The 21,498-nt window shown below is 51.9% G+C and overlaps 1 protein-coding gene across 2 annotated transcripts in view; it reads right to left on the bottom strand.

The window, feature by feature from the left end:
• SCARB1 (scavenger receptor class B member 1) overlaps nucleotides 1–21,498 on the bottom strand; it is a 703,088-nt gene that overhangs the window by 175,003 nt on the left and 506,587 nt on the right. The gene's annotated exons all lie outside the window — the stretch shown is intronic.

Raw genomic sequence — 21,498 nt, 5'->3', positions numbered from 1 at the left:
ATGAAAAAAATGGAAAATCATTCATTCACTTTCATATCCATCATACGGACTCACAACCATACTGGAAACTAATTAAAAACATTGTTGAAATGGTAACACATTGTCATAGAATGATAAATCAGTACAGTATATAGAGAACACTGTCAATTGAGAATAGAGTGGCACAAATTTAAATGGCTGGCGGAATTCTACACGCGTTTCGGCCCAGCCAAGGGGCCTTCGTCAGGAAGAGGGCCACAGTAAAGACAATTGATGAACTCTTGATATGGATTGGAAACCTATAATGTTAAACAATCAACAAGGGCAATGCGATATTTCCAAAGTAATCTCAAATGCCCATGATGATAGGACGCTGGAAATACACAGTGGAATGTTGAAAACCATGTCTTCTTGTGATTTCAATAATGATGTACTGTATATATCTGAAGGACAGTGGTTGAAAATGATGCGTCGCCCGGACAAACGAGGACGTTCGGTGATGTCTGTAGATGACCAGTGTCACTTTCTATCTTTTCTAAGTTAAACACGTTGCGATGTCGATGAAGGGACTAATGCAATTCTGTTTGCTGATTTCACGGATAATGATTAGTCAAATCGGAGCCTCCGGACGTGGGGTTCCTGCTGTCTGCAGGGGTGCCTGGAAACTGATTACATGTATCAATGCTTCCTGTGTAGGGTGATGAGAAAGCAGAATACACCACTACCTGGAAGCACTTTTACAGCAAGGTGCAGGTCCTGCTCAGGAACAAGAAGTCTATCTAATGTGTTTCCAGATGATTGCAAGACTTGAAGGTATAAGGTAGGTATTGTTCCTGATCTTGAACTCTACAGGCAGAAACCTAAAAACTAACACTCCTCCATAACACTGAAGAGAATTTTTAAACCAAGAATTCAGAAAATGCCTCACTAGGACAGCAGTCCACATACAGAACTCCGTACTCTTTCCATCTGTATCGAGTCGCACAACAGAACCGGTCACTCATTCCCACTCCGTCAACAGTCCCTTGATTGAGAGACCGCTCCTTCTGACTATGTAAACAGTCTCACCTTGGAACCAGGCACGCCATCCCACTATATCACCTGCCGGATTCAATCAAGCACTCTTTCACCTCATCAACGGGGCCCTAACAGAGCTCACCCCTCCTTCCCACTATATCAAGAGCCGCCCCACAGTACCAGACACTGCTTCACCCTACAGCAACAACCCGCCACTGCAACCAACCCTCCACTGCAACCAACCCCCACTGCAACCAACCTGCCACTGCAACCAACCCCCACTGCAACCAACCCCCACTGCAACCAACCCGCCACTGCAACCAACCCAACACTGCAACTAACCCGCAACTGCAACCAACCCACCACTGCAACCAACCCGCCACTGCAACCAACCCCCACTGCAACCAACCCCCACTGCAACCAACCTGCCACTGCAACCAACCCCCACTGCAACCAACCCGCCACTGCAACCAACCCAACACTGCAACTAACCCGCAACTGCAACCAACCCACCACTGCAACCAACCCGCCACTGCAACCAACCCCCACTGCAACCAACCCGCCACTGCAACCAACCCACCACTGCAACCAACCCGCAACTGCAACCAACCCTCCACTGCAACCAACCCCCACTGCAACCAACCCGCCACTGCAACCAACCTGCCACTGCAACCAATCCCCACTGCAACCAACCCCCACTGCAACCAACCCGCCACTGCAACCAACCCAACACTGCAACTAACCCGCAACTGCAACCAACCCACCACTGCAACCAACCCCCACTGCAACCAACCCGCCACTGCAACCAACCCTCCACTGCAACCAACCCCCACTGCAACCAACCTGCCACTGCAACCAACCCCCACTGCAACCAACCCGCCACTGCAACCAACCCAACACTGCAACTAACCCGCAACTGCAACCAACCCACCACTGCAACCAACCCGCCACTGCAACCAACCCCCACTGCAACCAACCCGCCACTGCAACCAACCCACCACTGCAACCAACCCGCAACTGCAACCAACCCTCCACTGCAACCAACCCCCACTGCAACCAACCCGCCACTGCAACCAACCTGCCACTGCAACCAATCCCCACTGCAACCAACCCGCCACTGCAACCAACCCCCACTGCAACCAACCCGCCACTGCAACCAACCCAACACTGCAACTAACCCGCAACTGCAACCAATCCACCACTGCAACCAACCCCCACTGCAACCAACCCACCGCTGCAACCAACCCGCCACTGCAACCAACCCAACACTGCAACTAACCCGCCACTGCAATCAACTCGCCACTGCAAAACCCCCCCACTGCAACCAACCCCCACTGCAACCAACCCACCACTGCAACCAACCCCCCACTGAAACCAACCCCCCACTGCAACCAACCCCCCACTGCAACCAACCCGCCACTGCAACCAACCCGCCACTGCAAAACCCCGCACTGCAACCAACCCGCCACTGCAAAATACGAGTGGGCTGAAGGAAGGGGCCATTTTATCGCACCAGATGAAGTGTGACTCCCCGGGGATCACAATTTAACAGGTGCAATAAATATCACCTACTCCTAGTTTGTGTGAAGTACCATGCAGTTTTGAGTACTCACTGCACCAAAAGCCGCACGTCAAGGTAACTACCATATACTTTTCCCCTTTTAAATTCGGGCAGATAAGACCTGCAGAGATTTAACAAAGGCTGAGGTCTTAACCGCACTCAGCAATTACTGGGTGCAGTAATTTATATACAAGTGTGAACTGTGTTTCTGGGAAATCTCTGCGCAGTGGTCCAGCCGCACTAGAGGAATGGGATTTCTTTGTCGGTGCTCACAGGGAAAACACTGGGATCACAGGAGTGTTAGGGCTGGTGACGGGTCGGTTGTGGATGACGTTCAAAGTGGCCTTGCTAATGGAGCTTCAGGCCACATATTTAAAACCACACCTAAGATTGAGGTAACTAAATTTGTAAGAAAGGTGTCTGCGAGGGTTCTACTTCGAATAGTAGATGATTTTATTCATGTGCAATGACTGCAATTCCTCCTGCTATGAATTGTTTGCTCGCTTTGTAGCATATTGTTTCTAGTTCAAAAACAGCAACACCCTAGGGCAGAGCTTTCCAAACTCTGTGTCGGGACACAGTGCTGTGTCGCCTGCCATGCGTCGGTGTGTCGCTGGATGAGGCATCGCTGCTAAGGTTTCAGATTGCTACCATGGTTCCCTCTACAATCAGCGCGCTCTACAAAGGATTCCACTGCATTCAGTAAATGCTTCACGGGAGCCTCTGACGTGCGGCTGATGGTGTTGTGTTTTTCGTCTTTAGAAATACTAATGGGGGATATTTAAATACCTACAGGGCTGTCATTAAACAGCAGGAGACAATTCCCAGAGCTTTCTCTGCAGCCCGAGTCCCGGTTGCCAGGTCCACGGACCTCTGGCTCCTCCACCTTTTGTTTTCTCCTTCTCTGTCTGGCTGTGGCGTCACACGTGCTTGTCTGAGGCCTTACCGGTCGGTATGCTGGTTGATCTCATTTCAGCAGCCTCTGCTAGTTTTGCTAGCCATTCACCTCTGCAGTACTTGTTAAACTTTTCTGTACTAGACATTTGGTCCTCATTTATGAAATGCAAATAAAATATTTGGAAACAAAAAAGAGTAAGAGGCACAGCTAGAAGTCTGTGCTGATCTTGGAGGCTGCTGCTTTTTAACTGAATGGTTAGCTTTAGAAAAAAGAAGACTAAAAGGGTAACCTGATTTAGTCCTTACTAGACTGTACCTCACCTGTAACATCTGTACTTTGAGAACCCCCCCCCCCCCGATCCCCCTTAGGTGGTTCGGGCTCGCTCGCTACACTGCTTTACCGTGTCCCGAAATGATGCATGTCTTGAAAGTGTGTCACCAACATGTACAGTTTGGAAAGCTGTGCCCTAGGGTTTACAAAAGCCATCACCCAAATAGAGGGCAAGACCCCAAACAAAGTCCAGCGCTGTCAAGAATCTCGGTGCCCGAATCAAAGGTAATCGAAGGCCTTGTAACCTGTTCACAAGAAGCACCGTCACGTCTTCGGGAGATGCGTTAAGTTCCAGCTGGTCTTTACAGGTATCCTAAAAATAGCCACGCTTGGGGGAGGGCACTCACTGAACACCCACGCCCTCTGAGCTCGAAGTGAGAGGTGGACTTTAGAATTAGGGCCCAGACCCAACAAGAAAGAGCAATAACTCAAAAAAGTATGGGCGATGCTATGGTTGTCTTGCTATGCAGATTTGTAGAGTGCGCTATCACCCAGGAGGGTATCCTGGCGTTGAGCAGGTTACAGTCCGGGCACACAGAGGGCTTATCGGTGCTACTCGCAAAGCCAGGGCGTAAAATTCTTGCGGAGCTCAAGATGTGAGGAGGCAGCTCCTATGTGCGGCAGCTCACTCCATGCTTTAGGAGCGATGTAGGAGTCTCGGCCGCCAGATCTGGTTTTCAGTAAGCCTGGGATTTGTGCGAGCATGAGTCCGGACGAGCAGAGGTGTTGGGGAGGTTTGTGAAAGCCGATGTGATTGTTGAGGTGTTCTGGGTCAGTGTTCTGTAGTGCCTTCAAAGTGTGGGGGAGGAGTTTGAATTGCGCTCGTTTGTGAATGGGAAGCAGCGGAGCTCCTTCAGGTGTGGTGAGATGTGAGTGTGGCGTGGGAGGTTGAGCGAGATTCTGGCCGCCGAGTTCTGAATGGTCTGCAGCTTTCTGGTGAGTTTGTTCTTGTTGACCCTTGAATTTAAGGTCTTTCCATAGTGCAGCTTGCTTGTGACCAGGGTGTGTGTGACAGCGTTCCAGGTGCTGATTCGGAGCCATTTGAAAACTTCCTCAGCATCTTCTGGGTGTGGAAGCGTGGGGTGGTGACGGCATTGACTTGGCGTTCATGTCCAGTTTACTGTTGATGATCCCGACGTCCTTGGTGTGGGTGTCGGTATTTACTCTGTACCCCACAAATGGAGTCCCACGTCGATATGCATTCGGCCTTGCAGATGCTCTGCTTTAGACAGTTGGTGATTTCCGTCATGCACGCATTGAACTCGATCCGGGTATTAGGTGTCTTGTCCATGAGAGAAAGAATGAGTTGTGTGTCGTAGGCGTAGGCGAGGACATGGATATCCTGACAGCGGATGATGCTGGCTAGAGGGATCATGTAGGTGTTGAAGAGGGTAAGGCTCAGAGAGGGTCCTTGCACAACTCCGCAGATGAGGTCACGAGCGTCTAAGGTGTACGGTGTTAGGCTCATGGACTGCGTCCTTCCAGTCCGGAGAGAGCAGATCCATGTGTGTGTCCTTGGATTCCAATGTCATGTTTGTGTTAGATGAGGATCTGTAGGAGACTAAGAGGCACATGCATCATTCTAAATACCGGTCGCAAAGTGCCGCTTTACGACTGGTATTTTTGCGTTTGGGATGCACCAACCCAAATGCAAATTCGCAGTTTAAGTAATCGCAATAATTGTGATTACTTACATTGCAAATGCATTTAGGGCGTCACAAATTGTAATTCCCTAAATGCAATGCATGATGCAATTTTAAATTGTGATTTCGCAATTAGTGATTGCAAATTACCATCAATTTAAAGTTGATGTTACTTTGCAAAACTTTAAAAAATGCACGTAAGTGCATTTTTCAAAGTTCCATGTTACACACACATATGCCCCCTTGGAGCATGTGTGTGCGCAACATGTGGTCACATGGCAATTTCCGGGGTGCATTAGCACTCTTATATTGCATGCACAATTTGTAAGCGGAGAGGTCCAGGAGGGTGACGGCCACCTGTCTCCTCTGTCCAGAGTTGTGTGGATTTCATCCCTGGCGGCGAAGAGGGCCGTTTCTGTGCTGTGGTTGGGTCTGAAACCAGACTGAGTGGTGTCAAGGAATTGGCGGTCATTGAGGTATTTGGCTCGAGTCATGGTTCATATTAACGGGGAATCCGGATGGCCAGCTCCACCAAACAAGACCTGACCCCACACTGGGCATGTAAAGGATGCAAACCTGCCTCTTCCTGTACGATTGGGACGGGCAGATACGAACATCCAAAGGTTAACGGGAGGGGGAAGACCGAGCAGACACACTTGTGTCACTTTTTAGGAACATCACTCCACAAACCGTGTATTCTGAGGTCCTGGTCTTCGTCTCGCTTCTTGGACAGATGAGCTGTGGGGGTGTTGTGGACCAGGCCTTCAAGCAGTGGGGCAGCTCTCATCCCTACGGTGCAGTCCAGCTTCCTGGCGGCCACAGGTCACAGCACGACAACCTTCAATAATCCAGGTTTGTCCCAAGCCAGAGGGAGACCCATCACCTACAAAGGTTCACTTCTTGGAAATGTGTCTATCCAATGCTGACCTGAAGGGTCTCCTGCAAGTCCAGAAGACTAACAACCAACGGACAGACAGGGGAATCTTTTCTTCAACTTTAGAGATCGTAGAGGGAAGGTTGAGCTAACTAAAGGTACGCATTCTTAAAAATTCTCTCACTATTAGTGTTCTGTCGTTTCCACAAATCAGTAGGAGCTGCATGTTTGGGGGCAACAAACGTAGGATGGTGCCAGTCTGATTCCATGCACCCCCGGAGTTGTATGACAATATGTTGTCCCTTCAACTAGCTATGTCATACTGCCACCGTTAGCCCCCCTAAACTTAGACCGAGAACGAACCTCTGGAACCGTGGGGACAGACCTAGAACTTTTCGCTGAGTCACTTGTGCTCTCTTTCGCTCATAGAAATATACAAAGATTACACGAAGGGACTTTTTAAATACTTATAGAACCGTAGCGGTTCTCGTATAGAAAATGTGTGCTGTAATGATTAATCGACAGAAACAAACAAAAGGTTATGAGTGTTAAAACAGTGAATAAAACAAAATGTTCCAACATCTTGTTGAGACAGCTTATGTATGCATACATATACAGTGCTATAACAATCTAACGTACTCCTACGATGCACACCCTGACTTACGTGTCTAGGGCGTGTATGTATGGGGCTGCCAAGAAACCTCCTTCCGGACGAACTAACCCCTTTACCTGGAGGGTAAGAATGTAGGACCCTGTTTTGGTCACAAACTGGATATCACTCCCGGAGGTCAGTCAGCTGCTCGGCAAAAGCCTCAACATGCCGGGACCCCTCGGAGTCAGCAGAGCGTCGCTTATTGTATTTGGAAACAAAAGGATCCATATAGAAGGGGGCATCCTTGCCTCGGCCTGTGGCTGTGATCAGGCTGCCTCTTGTTTGTATTCCACAGACAGCTGCGTTGTCATATGGACGTAATAACAGGCACGTTTGTATCGCGCACGTGAGGGCCTTGCACATAATGCCGAGGCAGTAAGAGGATGCTCTCACAAAGTCCTGTGTGTCAGCACGGTCGGTGTTTCGTAAAAACGAACCCAAGTGTCACAAATGCAAATGTGTGTCAAAAGTCAATGTGACAAAGTGAAGGCAACTTTGGGAACAGACCGGGCACATGTAAAATGGCGCGATTTCCCACCAGGCCTGTCTCTGGCACAGGACAGTAGGGAGAGGGTTAAATTCCTTCTTTGTGACGGGGTTTCACGGGCGTCTGGAGCAAGGACTCAAATGTCAGACCAGTTTGAACTGGTGAAGATGATTCGAGGCACTAAAGAGGGGGACCACTGCTAGGAGGCCATCAAAAGCACCGGAAACACGGGGCAGCCGCTAGATCCGCTCAGCAGGGGAAGGGAAGGCGAGGGAAAATACTCCCACCCAAAAGGTTAGACTGGTTTCAGCTGGAATGCCCTGAACACAGAGACATGCGGGCGGCGATGCCCACTCTGAAGAAGGAAAGGTGTCAGAGGAGACACAATCTTGTGCAAACACGCACACTGTGTGTCACTGGAATCCACCAGTCACTTTGTTACTGTGAAACAGAGAAACACATCCCACACATGCTGCCTGTATGTCCCCCATGCATAGAAACAGGCAGGGACTCCACTTGTGGAGGACTCTGTGAGTGTTTACATGGAGGGGGCCAGTGGTAATCTCGCGACGGAGGAGCTGCTACAAATGCATCCAGCCCAGGGCTAGAATCCCACTCCCGCGAGTGCTGGTCACCCTGTACTCAGTGGACAGGACAGCAGGAGACCCCTCACTCACGTCAGGGGTTCACTCTGAGGAACCATCCGATCGAGAGCACAGTAAACACCTGGAGCACTCCCAGTGGACTCGAAGGCTGGGGGGAGAACTGGAGAGAGACTGGAGGGCAGGGAGCAGCTGCTGCAAGAAAACTACTGACCTTTCACCCCACAGGAAGAAGGCTCCAAGGCCCAACATGAGTCCGAAAGAACCAACGTGGACCAGAGATGCCCTCAGTTCTACATGAGTCCGAAAGAACCAACGTGGACCAGAGATGCCCTCGGTTCTACATGAGTCCGAAAGAACTAACGTGGACCAGAGAGATGCCATCGGTTCTACATGAGTCTGAAAGAACCAACGTGGACCAGAGATGCCCTCAGTTCTACATGAGTCCGAAAGAACCAACGTGGACCAGAGATGCCCTCGGTTCTACATGAGTCCGAAAGAACTAACGTGGACCAGAGAGATGCCCTCGGTTCTACATGAGTCTGAAAGAACCAACGTGGACCAGAGATGCCCTCAGTTCTACATGAGTCCGAAAGAACCAACGTGGACCAGAGATGCCCTCGGTTCTACATGAGTCCGAAAGAACTAACGTGGACCAGAGAGATGCCATCGGTTCTACATGAGTCTGAAAGAACCAACGTGGACCAGAGATGCCCTCAGTTCTACATGAGTCCGAAAGAACCAACGTGGACCAGAGATGCCCTCGGTTCTACATGAGTCCGAAAGAACCAACGTGGACCAGAGATGCCCTCAGTTCTACATGAGTCCGAAAGAACCAACGTGGACCAGAGATGCCCTCGGTTCTACATGAGTCCGAAAGAACTAACGTGGACCAGAGAGATGCCATCGGTTCTACATGAGTCTGAAAGAACCAACGTGGACCAGAGATGCCCTCAGTTCTACATGAGTCCGAAAGAACCAACGTGGACCAGAGATGCCCTCGGTTCTACATGAGTCCGAAAGAACTAACGTGGACCAGAGAGATGCCCTCGGTTCTACATGAGTCTGAAAGAACCAACGTGGACCAGAGATGCCCTCAGTTCTACATGAGTCCGAAAGAACCAACGTGGACCAGAGATGCCCTCGGTTCTACATGAGTCCGAAAGAACTAACGTGGACCAGAGAGATGCCATCGGTTCTACATGAGTCTGAAAGAACCAACGTGGACCAGAGATGCCCTCAGTTCTACATGAGTCCGAAAGAACCAACGTGGACCAGAGATGCCCTCGGTTCTACATGAGTCCGAAAGAACTAACGTGGACCAGAGAGATGCCCTCGGTTCTACATGAGTCTGAAAGAACCAACGTGGACCAGAGATGCCCTCGGTTCTACATGAGTCCGAAAGAACCAACGTGGACCAGAGATGCCCTCGGTTCTACACGAGTCCGAAAGAACCAACGTGGACCAGAGATGCCCTCGGTTCTGTATGAGTCCGAAAGAACCAACATGGACCAGAGATGCCCTCAATTCTGTATGAGTCCGAAAGAACCAACGTGGACCAGAGATGCCCTCCGTTCTGTATGAGTCCGAAAGAACCAACGTGGACCAGAGATGCCCTCGGTTCTACATGAGTCCGAAAGAACCAACATGGACCAGAGATGCCCTCGGTTCTACATGAGTCCGAAAGAACAAACGTGGACCAGAGATGCCTTCGGTTCTACATGAGTCCGAAAGAACCAACGTGGACCAGAGATGCCCTCGGTTCTACAGGAGTCTGAAAGAACCAACGTGGACCAGAGATGCCCTCAGTTCTACATGAGTCCGAAAGAACCAACGTGGACCAGAGATGCCCTCGGTTCTACATGAGTCCGAAAGAACTAACGTGGACCAGAGAGATGCCATCGGTTCTACATGAGTCTGAAAGAACCAACGTGGACCAGAGATGCCCTCAGTTCTACATGAGTCCGAAAGAACCAACGTGGACCAGAGATGCCCTCGGTTCTACATGAGTCCGAAAGAACTAACGTGGACCAGAGAGATGCCATCGGTTCTACATGAGTCTGAAAGAACCAACGTGGACCAGAGATGCCCTCAGTTCTACATGAGTCCGAAAGAACCAACGTGGACCAGAGATGCCCTCGGTTCTACATGAGTCCGAAAGAACTAACGTGGACCAGAGAGATGCCCTCGGTTCTACATGAGTCTGAAAGAACCAACGTGGACCAGAGATGCCCTCAGTTCTACATGAGTCCGAAAGAACCAACGTGGACCAGAGATGCCCTCGGTTCTACATGAGTCCGAAAGAACTAACGTGGACCAGAGAGATGCCATCGGTTCTACATGAGTCTGAAAGAACCAACGTGGACCAGAGATGCCCTCAGTTCTACATGAGTCCGAAAGAACCAACGTGGACCAGAGATGCCCTCGGTTCTACATGAGTCCGAAAGAACTAACGTGGACCAGAGAGATGCCCTCGGTTCTACATGAGTCTGAAAGAACCAACGTGGACCAGAGATGCCCTCGGTTCTACATGAGTCCGAAAGAACCAACGTGGACCAGAGATGCCCTCGGTTCTACACGAGTCCGAAAGAACCAACGTGGACCAGAGATGCCCTCGGTTCTGTATGAGTCCGAAAGAACCAACATGGACCAGAGATGCCCTCAATTCTGTATGAGTCCGAAAGAACCAACGTGGACCAGAGATGCCCTCCGTTCTGTATGAGTCCGAAAGAACCAACGTGGACCAGAGATGCCCTCGGTTCTACATGAGTCCGAAAGAACCAACATGGACCAGAGATGCCCTCGGTTCTACATGAGTCCGAAAGAACAAACGTGGACCAGAGATGCCTTCGGTTCTACATGAGTCCGAAAGAACCAACGTGGACCAGAGATGCCCTCGGTTCTACATGAGTCTGAAAAAACCAACGTGGACCAGAGATGCCCTCGGTTTTACATGTGTCCGAAAGAACCAACGTGGCCCAGAGATGCCCTCGGTTTTACATGTGTCCGAAAGAACCAACGTGGACCAGAGATGCCCTCGGTTCTTCATGAGTCCGAAAGAACCAACGTGGACCAGAGATGCCCTCGGTTCTACATGAGTCCGAAAGAACCAACGTGGACCAGAGATGCCCTCGGTTCTACATGAGTCTGAAAGAACCAACGTGGACCAGAGATGCCCTCGGTTTTACATGTGTCCGAAAGAACCAACGTGGCCCAGAGATGCCCTCGGTTTTACATGTGTGCGAAAGAACCAACATGGACCAGAGATGCCCTCGGTTTTACATGTGTCCGAAAGAACCAACGTGGACCAGAGATGCCCTCGGTTTTACATGTGTCCGAAAGAACCAACGTGGACCAGAGATGCCCTCGGTTCTTCATGAGTCCGAAAGAACCAACGTGGACCAGAGATGCCCTCGGTTCTACATGAGTCCGAAAGAACCAACATGGACCAGAGATGCCCTCGGTTCTTCATGAGTCCGAAAGAACCAACGTGGACCAGAGATGCCCTCGGTTCTGCATGAATCCGAAAGAACCAACATGGACCAGAGATGCCCTCGGTTCTTCATGAGTCCGAAAGAACCAACGTGGACGAGAGAGATGCCCTCGGTTCTACATGAGTCCGAATTAACCAACGTGAACCAGAGAGATGCCCTCGGTTCTAGAGGAGTCCGAAAGAACCAACGTGGACCAGAGATGCCCTCGGTTTTACATGTGTCCGAAAGAACCAACGTGGACCAGAGATGCCCTCGGTTCTACATGAGTCCGAAAGAACCAACGTGGACCAGAGATGCCCTCGGTTCTACATGAGTCTGAAAAAACAAACGTGGACGAGAGAGATGCCCTCGGTTCTACATGAGTCCGAATTAACCAACGTGAACCAGAGAGATGCCCTCGGTTCTAGAGGAGTCCGAAAGAACCAACGTGGACCAGAGATGCCCTCGGTTTCACATGTGTCCGAAAGAACCAACGTGGACCAGAGATGCCCTCGGTTTTACATGTGTCCGAAAGAACCAACGTGGACCAGAGATGCCCTCGGTTTTACATGTGTCCGAAAGAACCAACGTGGACCAGAGATGCCCTCGGTTCTACATGAGTCTGAAAAAACAAACGTGGACCAGAGAGATGCCCTCGGTTTTACATGAGTCCGAAAGAACCAACGTGGACCAGAGATGCCCTCGGTTCTACATGAGTCCGAAAGAACCAACATGGACCAGAGATGCCCTCGGTTCTACATGAGTCCGAAAGAACCAACGTGTACCAGAGATGCCCTCGGTTCTACATGAGTCCGAAAGAACCAACGTGGACCAGAGATGCCCTCAGTTCTGCATGAGTCCGAAAGAACCAACGTGGACCAGAGATGCCCTCGGTTCTACATGAGTCCGAAAGAACCAACATGGACCAGAGATGCCCTCGGTTCTACATGAGTCTGAAAGAACCAACGTGGACCAGAGATGCCCTCGGTTCTACATGAGTCTGAAAGAACCAACGTGGACCAGAGATGCCCTCGGTTCTACATGAGTCCGAAAGAACCAACGTGGACCAGAGATGCCCTCGGTTCTACATGAGTCCAAAAGAACCAACGTGGACCAGAGATGCCCTCGGTTCTACATGAGTCCGAAAGAACCAACGTGGACCAGAGATGCCCTCGGTTCTACACGAGTCCGAAAGAACCAACGTGGACCAGAGATGCCCTCGGTTCTGCATGAGTCCGAAAGAACCAACGTGGACCAGAGATGCCCTCGGTTCTAGAGGAGTCCGAAAGAACCAACGTGGCCCAGAGAAATGCCCTCGGTTCTACGTGGTCCGAAAGAACCAACATGGACCAGAGAGAGGCCCTCGGTCCTACATGAGTCCGAAAGAACCAACGTGGACCAGAGATGCCCTCGGTTCTACTGTGATGGGGCAGGAAGAGGGGGTTAGATATACCGCAGCATGTTCATGTGACTCTACATTGAGACATTCAAGGTTTCTCTGCTGACTTTAGTGCCAGAGTGAGTTCTGAATTGTTAGACGGGGACCATTTAGAGTCTTTCATTCAGAGTTGAAAGGTAATATGTGACTTCAACCCCCAACCAAGCCAGAGGGAGCTGCGACACCGGGGACTTCACGCAGCTCTGCATTTTAATGATCACCAACTCATGTGGCCAGAGAATACTAGATACAGTCTCTTGGGAGGGAAGAGTCCTTTGCATGGGATGGACACGCGCCCCTGCCTGGGGTGCCCCAGCTGGAACAACATATGTATCCCTGGCACTGTCTTTTCATCATGTCTCCTAGCCCACTCCAGTAAAGTCCCTTTGCTGTGTGCTAACTCAGCCTTGGTCTACATCAAGTTAGTATGTAGCGGTGTGCAGCACGTGTGTGGCTGCATGCATGTGCTGGGCTGTATGTGTGCCTGTGAATGATACAACACATGGAAGACTTGGTTCCATGAACCGAAACTGGCTCTGGCACACTGCTCACCCCCCACCCCTCCCCCACCTCCCCGGGGCGGACGAGCTGTTTGCTACGGGCCGGTATCAGACGATTTTGTTAAGGGGGTTGATATTGTCAGCTCCTGATAACAAAAACCAAATCCGACCCCCACCGTAGAGGCCCACCGGGGAAATGCCCGGTGCCCGGTACGGCCAGTCCGGCCCTCATTTTGGAAGATCCAGGACTAACTGGAGGTTGAAGACCCCCCAAGACATGTGTGGGTGGCTGCACTCTTGCGAGCTGGAGAACCCAGACTGCAAAGACGAAGAGGGCACTTTAAGGGGGTCTTTGATTCTGAGAGAGGTCCTGGAAAGGAGCCGGCACCTCCTGGGAAGGAGATGAGGCTGATAGAAGACTCCTAAAGAGGAGGACTGGGGTCCCTTCATAGCCCTTTAATGCGCACAGCACCGTGGCAGGCATCCAGCTGTGCACCCCTGGTCACCCCCACGGCCTGTGCTGTGAGGGTCTCAGATCTGGGACCACCCCTGCCGGGGCACGAGGCATTCTAGCCCCCCTCCACCCACATCACGGAAGAATGCTCCCAAGGCGCGGGGGGCGTTGCTCTTTTTTCCCCCAAGAAAGAAAAACTTGCTTTGGAATTTTATTTTTGAAAATAAATAAAAGTTGTAGATTTGATGCACTGCTCTGTCATGTTGGGGTGGCCGACATCTCTGAGTGCCCTCGCCAAGGAGGAGAAAAGTACTCTGGGAATTACTATATCCTCCCAGATTTAAATCTGTCGCTTAGTTTCATATCGAGAAAGTTACTTCTTTTTGGTGCCTTTCTTCATAAGCAGTGGGGGGGAGCGCCCCCCCCCCTGCTCCACAGGCAGAAAAAAAGAGAAACTCCAACAAGGCCCAGTGAGAGGCCGGCAGCAGCTGATGTGTTCACGTTTACGATAACTGCATTAAAGTAAGTTCATTGCCTGTCCCCTGACAGGGGTCTTGGAAGCAACGTCCCCAACAGGGAGGCCTGTGTGCGGGGGCGAGCAGTGACCCCACACAGCACGAGGCAGCGTCACGCACAGCACGAGGCCACGTCACGCACGTTACCCTGCTCGGGAACCTTCTTTGATGCTCTGTCAGGGGAGAGACAGAGTAATTAAGTCAATACAATTAGCATTAAAGGTAATTAGATTGACCTGTTCCTGAACCGTCCTGAACGGCACAAGAATGTTTCATTCACTCAAGGGAAGAAACAAGGAACTCTGGGGCCTGCATTGCCCCTTTGTAAGGCCGAAACAAGGAACTCTGGGGCCTGCATTGCCCCTTTGTAAGGCCGAAACAAGGAACTCTGGGGCCTGCATTGCCCCTTTGTAAGACCGGAACAAGGAACTCCGGTGCCTGCATTGCCCCTTTGTAAGGCAAGAAACAAGGAACTCTGACGCCTGCATTGTCCCTTTGTAAGACACGGAACAAGGAACTCTGCCACCTGCATTGCCCCTTTGTAAGACACGGAACAAGGAACTCTGCCACCTGCATTGCCCCTTTGTAAGACACGGAACAAGGAACTCTGCCACCTGCATTGCCCCTTTGTAAGACACGGAACAAGGAACTCCGGTACCTGCATTGCCCCTTTGTAAGGCAAGAAACAAGGAACTCTGGGGCCTGCATTGCCCCTTTGTAAGGCCGGAAAAAGGAACTCTGGGGCCTGCATTGCCCCTTTGAAAGGCCGGAACAAGGAACTCTGGGGCCTGCATTGCCCCTTTGTAAGGCCAGAACAAGGAACTCTGGGGCCTGCATTGTCCCTTTGTAAGACACGGAACAAGGAACTCTGCCACCTGCATTGCCCCTTTGTAAGACACGGAACAAGGAACTCTGCCACCTGCATTGCCCCTTTGTAAGATACGGAACAAGGAACTCCGGTACCTGCATTGCCCCTTTGTAAGGCAAGAAACAAGGAACTCTGGGGCCTGCATTGCCCCTTTGTAAGGCCGGAAAAAGGAACTCTGGGGCCTGCATTGCCCCTTTGAAAGGCCGGAACAAGGAACTCTGGGGCCTGCATTGCCCCTTTGTAAGGCCAGAACAAGGAACTCTGGGGCCTGCATTGTCCCTTTGTAAGACACGGAACAAGGAACTCTACCACCTGCATTGCCCCTTTGTAAGACACGGAACAAGGAACTCTGCCACCTGCATTGCCCCTTTGTAAGACACGGAACAAGGAACTCCGGTACCTGCATTGCCCCTTTGTAAGGCAAGAAACAAGGAACTCTTGGGCCTGCATTGCCCCTTTGTAAGGCACAGAACAAGGAACTCTGGGGCCTGCATTGCCCCTTTGTAAGGACGGAACAAGGAACTCTGGGGCCTGCATTGCCCCTTTGTAAGGCACGGAACAAGGAACTCTGGGGCCTGCATTGCCCCTTTGTAAGGCTGGAAAAAGGAACTCTGGGGCCTGCATTGGCAGTTTGTGCGGCAGGAGCAAGGAACTCTGGGGCCTGCATTGCCCCTTTGTGCGGCAGGAACAAGGAACTCTGGTGCCTGCATTGCCCCTTTGTAAGGCCGGAACAAGAAACTCTGGTGCCTGCATTGCCCCTTTGTAAGGCCGGGAGAAGGAACTCTGGGGCCTGCATTGCCCCTTTGTAAGGATGGAACAAGGAACGCTGGGGCATGCATTGCCCCTTTGTAAGGCCGGAACAAGTAACTCTGGGGCCTGCATTGCCCCTTTGTAAGGCAAGAAACAAGGAACTCTGGGGCATGCATTTCCCCTTTGTAAGGCTGGAACAAGGAACTCTGGGGCCTGCATTGGCAGTTTGTGCGGCAGGAACAAGGAACTCTGGGGCCTGCATTGCCCCTTTGTGCGGCAGGAACAAGGAACTCTGGGGCCTGCATTGCCCCTTTGTAAGACACGGAACAAGGAACTCTGGCACCTGCATTGCCCCTTTGTAAGACCGGAACAAGGAACTCCCGTGCCTGCATTGTCCCTTTGTAAGACACGGAACAAGGAACTCTGCCACCTGCATTGCCCCTTTGTAAGACACGGAACAAGGAACTCTGCCACCTGCATTGCCCCTTTGTAAGACACGGAACAAGGAACTCTGCCACCTGCATTGCCCCTTTGTAAGACACGGAACAAGGAACTCCGGTACCTGCATTGCCCCTTTGTATGGCAAGAAACAAGGAACTCTGGGGCCTGCATTGCCCCTTTGTAAGGCCGGAAAAAGGAACTCTGGGGCCTGCATTGCCCCTTTGAAAGGCCGGAACAAGGAACTCTGGGGCCTGCATTGCCCCTTTGTAAGGCCAGAACAAGGAACTCTGGGGCCTGCATTGTCCCTTTGTAAGACACGGAACAAGGAACTCTGCCACCGGCATTGCCCCTTTGTAAGACACGGAACAAGGAACTCTGCCACCTGCATTGCCCCTTTGTAAGACATGGAACAAGGAACTCCGGTACCTGCATTGCCCCTTTGTAAGGCAAGAAACAAGGAACTCTGGGGCCTGCATTGCCCCTTTGTAAGGCCGGAAAAAGGAACTCTGGGGCCTGCATTGCCCCTTTGAAAAACCGGAACAAGGAACTCTGGGGCCTGCATTGCCCCTTTGTAAGGCCAGAACAAGGAACTCTGGGGCCTGCATTGTCCCTTTGTAAGACACGGAACAAGGAACTCTGCCACCTGCATTGCCCCTTTGTAAGACACGGAACAAGGAACTCTGCCACCTGCATTGCCCCTTTGTAAGACACGGAACAAGGAACTCCGGTACCTGCATTGCCCCTTTGTAAGGCAAGAAACAAGGAACTCTTGGGCCTGCATTGCCCCTTTGTAAGGCACAGAACAAGGAACTCTGGGGCCTGCATTGCCCCTTTGTAAAGACGGAACAAGAAACTCTAGGGCCTGCATTGCCCCTTTGTAAGGCACGGAACAAGGAACTCTGGGGCCTGCATTGCCCCTTTGTACAGCACGGAACAAGGAACTCTTGGGCCTGCATTGCCCCTTTGTAAGGCCGGAACAAGGAACTCTGGGGCCAGCATTGCCCCTTTGTAAGTCCGGAACAAGGAACTCTGGGGCCTGCATTGCCCCTTTGTAAGGCCGGAACAAGGAACTCTGGGGCCTGCATTGCCCCTTTGTACGGCCGGAACAAGGAACTCTGGGGCCTGCATTGCCCCTTTGTAAGGCCGGAACAAAGAACTCTGCGGCCTGCATTGCCTCTTTGTAAGGCACAGAACAAGGAACTCTTGGGCCTGCATTGCCCCTTTGTAAGGCCGGAACAAGGAACTCTGGGGCCTGCATTGCCCCTTTGTAAGGCCGGAACAAGGAACTCTGGGGCCTGCATTGCCCCTTTGTAAGGCCGGAACAAGGAACTCTGGTGCCTGCATTGCCCCTTTGTAAGGCCGGAACAAGAAACTCTGGTGCCTGCATTGCCCCTTTGTAAGGCCGGGAGAAGGAACTCTGGGGCCTGCATTGCCCCTTTGTAAGGATGGAACAAGGAACGCTGGGGCATGCATTGCCCCTTTGTAAGGCCGGAACAAGTAACTCTGGGGCCTGCATTGCCCCTTTGTAAGGCAAGAAACAAGGAACTCTGGGGCATGCATTGCCCCTTTGTAAGGCTGGAACAAGGAACTCTGGGGCCTGCATTGGCAGTTTGTGCGGCAGGAACAAGGAACTCTGGGGCCTGCATTGCCCCTTTGTGCGGCAGGAACAAGGAACTCTGGGGCCTGCATTGCCCCTTTGTAAGACACGGAACAAGGAACTCTGGCACCTGCATTGCCCCTTTGTAAGACCGGAACACGGAACTCCCGTGCCTGCATTGTCCCTTTGTAAGACACGGAACAAGGAACTCTGCCACCTGCATTGCCCCTTTGTAAGACACGGAACAAGGAACTCTGCCACCTGCATTGCCCCTTTGTAAGACACGGAACAAGGAACTCCGGTACCTGCATTGCCCCTTTGTAAGGCAAGAAACAAGGAACTCTGGGGCCTGCATTGCCCCTTTGTAAGGCCGGAAAAAGGAACTCTGGGGCCTGCATTGCCCCTTTGAAAGGCCGGAACAAGGAACTCTGGGGCCTGCATTGCCCCTTTGTAAGGCCAGAACAAGGAACTCTGGGGCCTGCATTGTCCCTTTGTAAGACACGGAACAAGGAACTCTGCCACCTGCATTGCCCCTTTGTAAGACACGGAACAAGGAACTCTGCCACCTGCATTGCCCCTTTGTAAGATACGGAACAAGGAACTCCGGTACCTGCATTGCCCCTTTGTAAGGCAAGAAACAAGGAACTCTGGGGCCTGCATTGCCCCTTTGTAAGGCCGGAAAAAGGAACTCTGGGGCCTGCATTGCCCCTTTGAAAGGCCGGAACAAGGAACTCTGGGGCCTGCATTGCCCCTTTGTAAGGCCAGAACAAGGAACTCTGGGGCCTGCATTGTCCCTTTGTAAGACACGGAACAAGGAACTCTACCACCTGCATTGCCCCTTTGTAAGACACGGAACAAGGAACTCTGCCACCTGCATTGCCCCTTTGTAAGACACGGAACAAGGAACTCCGGTACCTGCATTGCCCCTTTGTAAGGCAAGAAACAAGGAACTCTTGGGCCTGCATTGCCCCTTTGTAAGGCACAGAACAAGGAACTCTGGGGCCTGCATTGCCCCTTTGTAAGGACGGAACAAGGAACTCTGGGGCCTGCATTGCCCCTTTGTAAGGCACGGAACAAGGAACTCTGGGGCCTGCATTGCCCCTTTGTAAGGCTGGAAAAAGGAACTCTGGGGCCTGCATTGGCAGTTTGTGCGGCAGGAGCAAGGAACTCTGGGGCCTGCATTGCCCCTTTGTGCGGCAGGAACAAGGAACTCTGGTGCCTGCATTGCCCCTTTGTAAGGCCGGAACAAGAAACTCTGGTGCCTGCATTGCCCCTTTGTAAGGCCGGGAGAAGGAACTCTGGGGCCTGCATTGCCCCTTTGTAAGGATGGAACAAGGAACGCTGGGGCATGCATTGCCCCTTTGTAAGGCCGGAACAAGTAACTCTGGGGCCTGCATTGCCCCTTTGTAAGGCAAGAAACAAGGAACTCTGGGGCATGCATTGCCCCTTTGTAAGGCTGGAACAAGGAACTCTGGGGCCTGCATTGGCAGTTTGTGCGGCAGGAACAAGGAACTCTGGGGCCTGCATTGCCCCTTTGTGCGGCAGGAACAAGGAACTCTGGGGCCTGCATTGCCCCTTTGTAAGACACGGAACAAGGAACTCTGGCACCTGCATTGCCCCTTTGTAAGACCGGAACAAGGAACTCCCGTGCCTGCATTGTCCCTTTGTAAGACACGGAACAAGGAACTCTGCCACCTGCATTGCCCCTTTGTAAGACACGGAACAAGGAACTCTGCCACCTGCATTGCCCCTTTGTAAGACACGGAACAAGGAACTCTGCCACCTGCATTGCCCCTTTGTAAGACACGGAACAAGGAACTCCGGTACCTGCATTGCCCCTTTGTATGGCAAGAAACAAGGAACTCTGGGGCCTGCATTGCCCCTTTGTAAGGCCGGAAAAAGGAACTCTGGGGCCTGCATTGCCCCTTTGAAAGGCCGGAACAAGGAACTCTGGGGCCTGCATTGCCCCTTTGTAAGGCCAGAACAAGGAACTCTGGGGCCTGCATTGTCCCTTTGTAAGACACGGAACAAGGAACTCTGCCACCGGCATTGCCCCTTTGTAAGACACGGAACAAGGAACTCTGCCACCTGCATTGCCCCTTTGTAAGACATGGAACAAGGAACTCCGGTACCTGCATTGCCCCTTTGTAAGGCAAGAAACAAGGAACTCTGGGGCCTGCATTGCCCCTTTGTAAGGCCGGAAAAAGGAACTCTGGGGCCTGCATTGCCCCTTTGAAAAACCGGAACAAGGAACTCTGGGGCCTGCATTGCCCCTTTGTAAGGCCAGAACAAGGAACTCTGGGGCCTGCATTGTCCCTTTGTAAGACACGGAACAAGGAACTCTGCCACCTGCATTGCCCCTTTGTAAGACACGGAACAAGGAACTCTGCCACCTGCATTGCCCCTTTGTAAGACACGGAACAAGGAACTCCGGTACCTGCATTGCCCCTTTGTAAGGCAAGAAACAAGGAACTCTTGGGCCTGCATTGCCCCTTTGTAAGGCACAGAACAAGGAACTCTGGGGCCTGCATTGCCCCTTTGTAAAGACGGAACAAGAAACTCTAGGGCCTGCATTGCCCCTTTGTAAGGCACGGAACAAGGAACTCTGGGGCCTGCATTGCCCCTTTGTACAGCACGGAACAAGGAACTCTTGGGCCTGCATTGCCCCTTTGTAAGGCCGGAACAAGGAACTCTGGGGCCAGCATTGCCCCTTTGTAAGTCCGGAACAAGGAACTCTGGGGCCTGCATTGCCCCTTTGTAAGGCCGGAACAAGGAACTCTGGGGCCTGCATTGCCCCTTTGTACGGCCGGAACAAGGAACTCTGGGGCCTGCATTGCCCCTTTGTAAGGCCGGAACAAAGAACTCTGCGGCCTGCATTGCCTCTTTGTAAGGCACAGAACAAGGAACTCTTGGGCCTGCATTGCCCCTTTGTAAGGCCGGAACAAGGAACTCTGGGGCCTGCATTGCCCCTTTGTAAGGCCGGAACAAGGAACTCTGGGGCCTGCATTGCCCCTTTGTAAGGCCGGAACAAGGAACTCTGGTGCCTGCATTGCCCCTTTGTAAGGCCGGAACAAGAAACTCTGGTGCCTGCATTGCCCCTTTGTAAGGCCGGGAGAAGGAACTCTGGGGCCTGCATTGCCCCTTTGTAAGGATGGAACAAGGAACGCTGGGGCATGCATTGCCCCTTTGTAAGGCCGGAACAAGTAACTCTGGGGCCTGCATTGCCCCTTTGTAAGGCAAGAAACAAGGAACTCTGGGGCATGCATTGCCCCTTTGTAAGGCTGGAACAAGGAACTCTGGGGCCTGCATTGGCAGTTTGTGCGGCAGGAACAAGGAACTCTGGGGCCTGCATTGCCCCTTTGTGCGGCAGGAACAAGGAACTCTGGGGCCTGCATTGCCCCTTTGTAAGACACGGAACA

This window comes from Lissotriton helveticus, chromosome 11, assembly GCF_964261635.1.
Source record: "Lissotriton helveticus chromosome 11, aLisHel1.1, whole genome shotgun sequence".
Classification (NCBI taxonomy): domain Eukaryota; kingdom Metazoa; phylum Chordata; class Amphibia; order Caudata; family Salamandridae; genus Lissotriton; species Lissotriton helveticus.
Note: the sequence above shows the minus strand (reverse complement) of the source record. Positions and strands in the feature narration are given on the sequence as shown.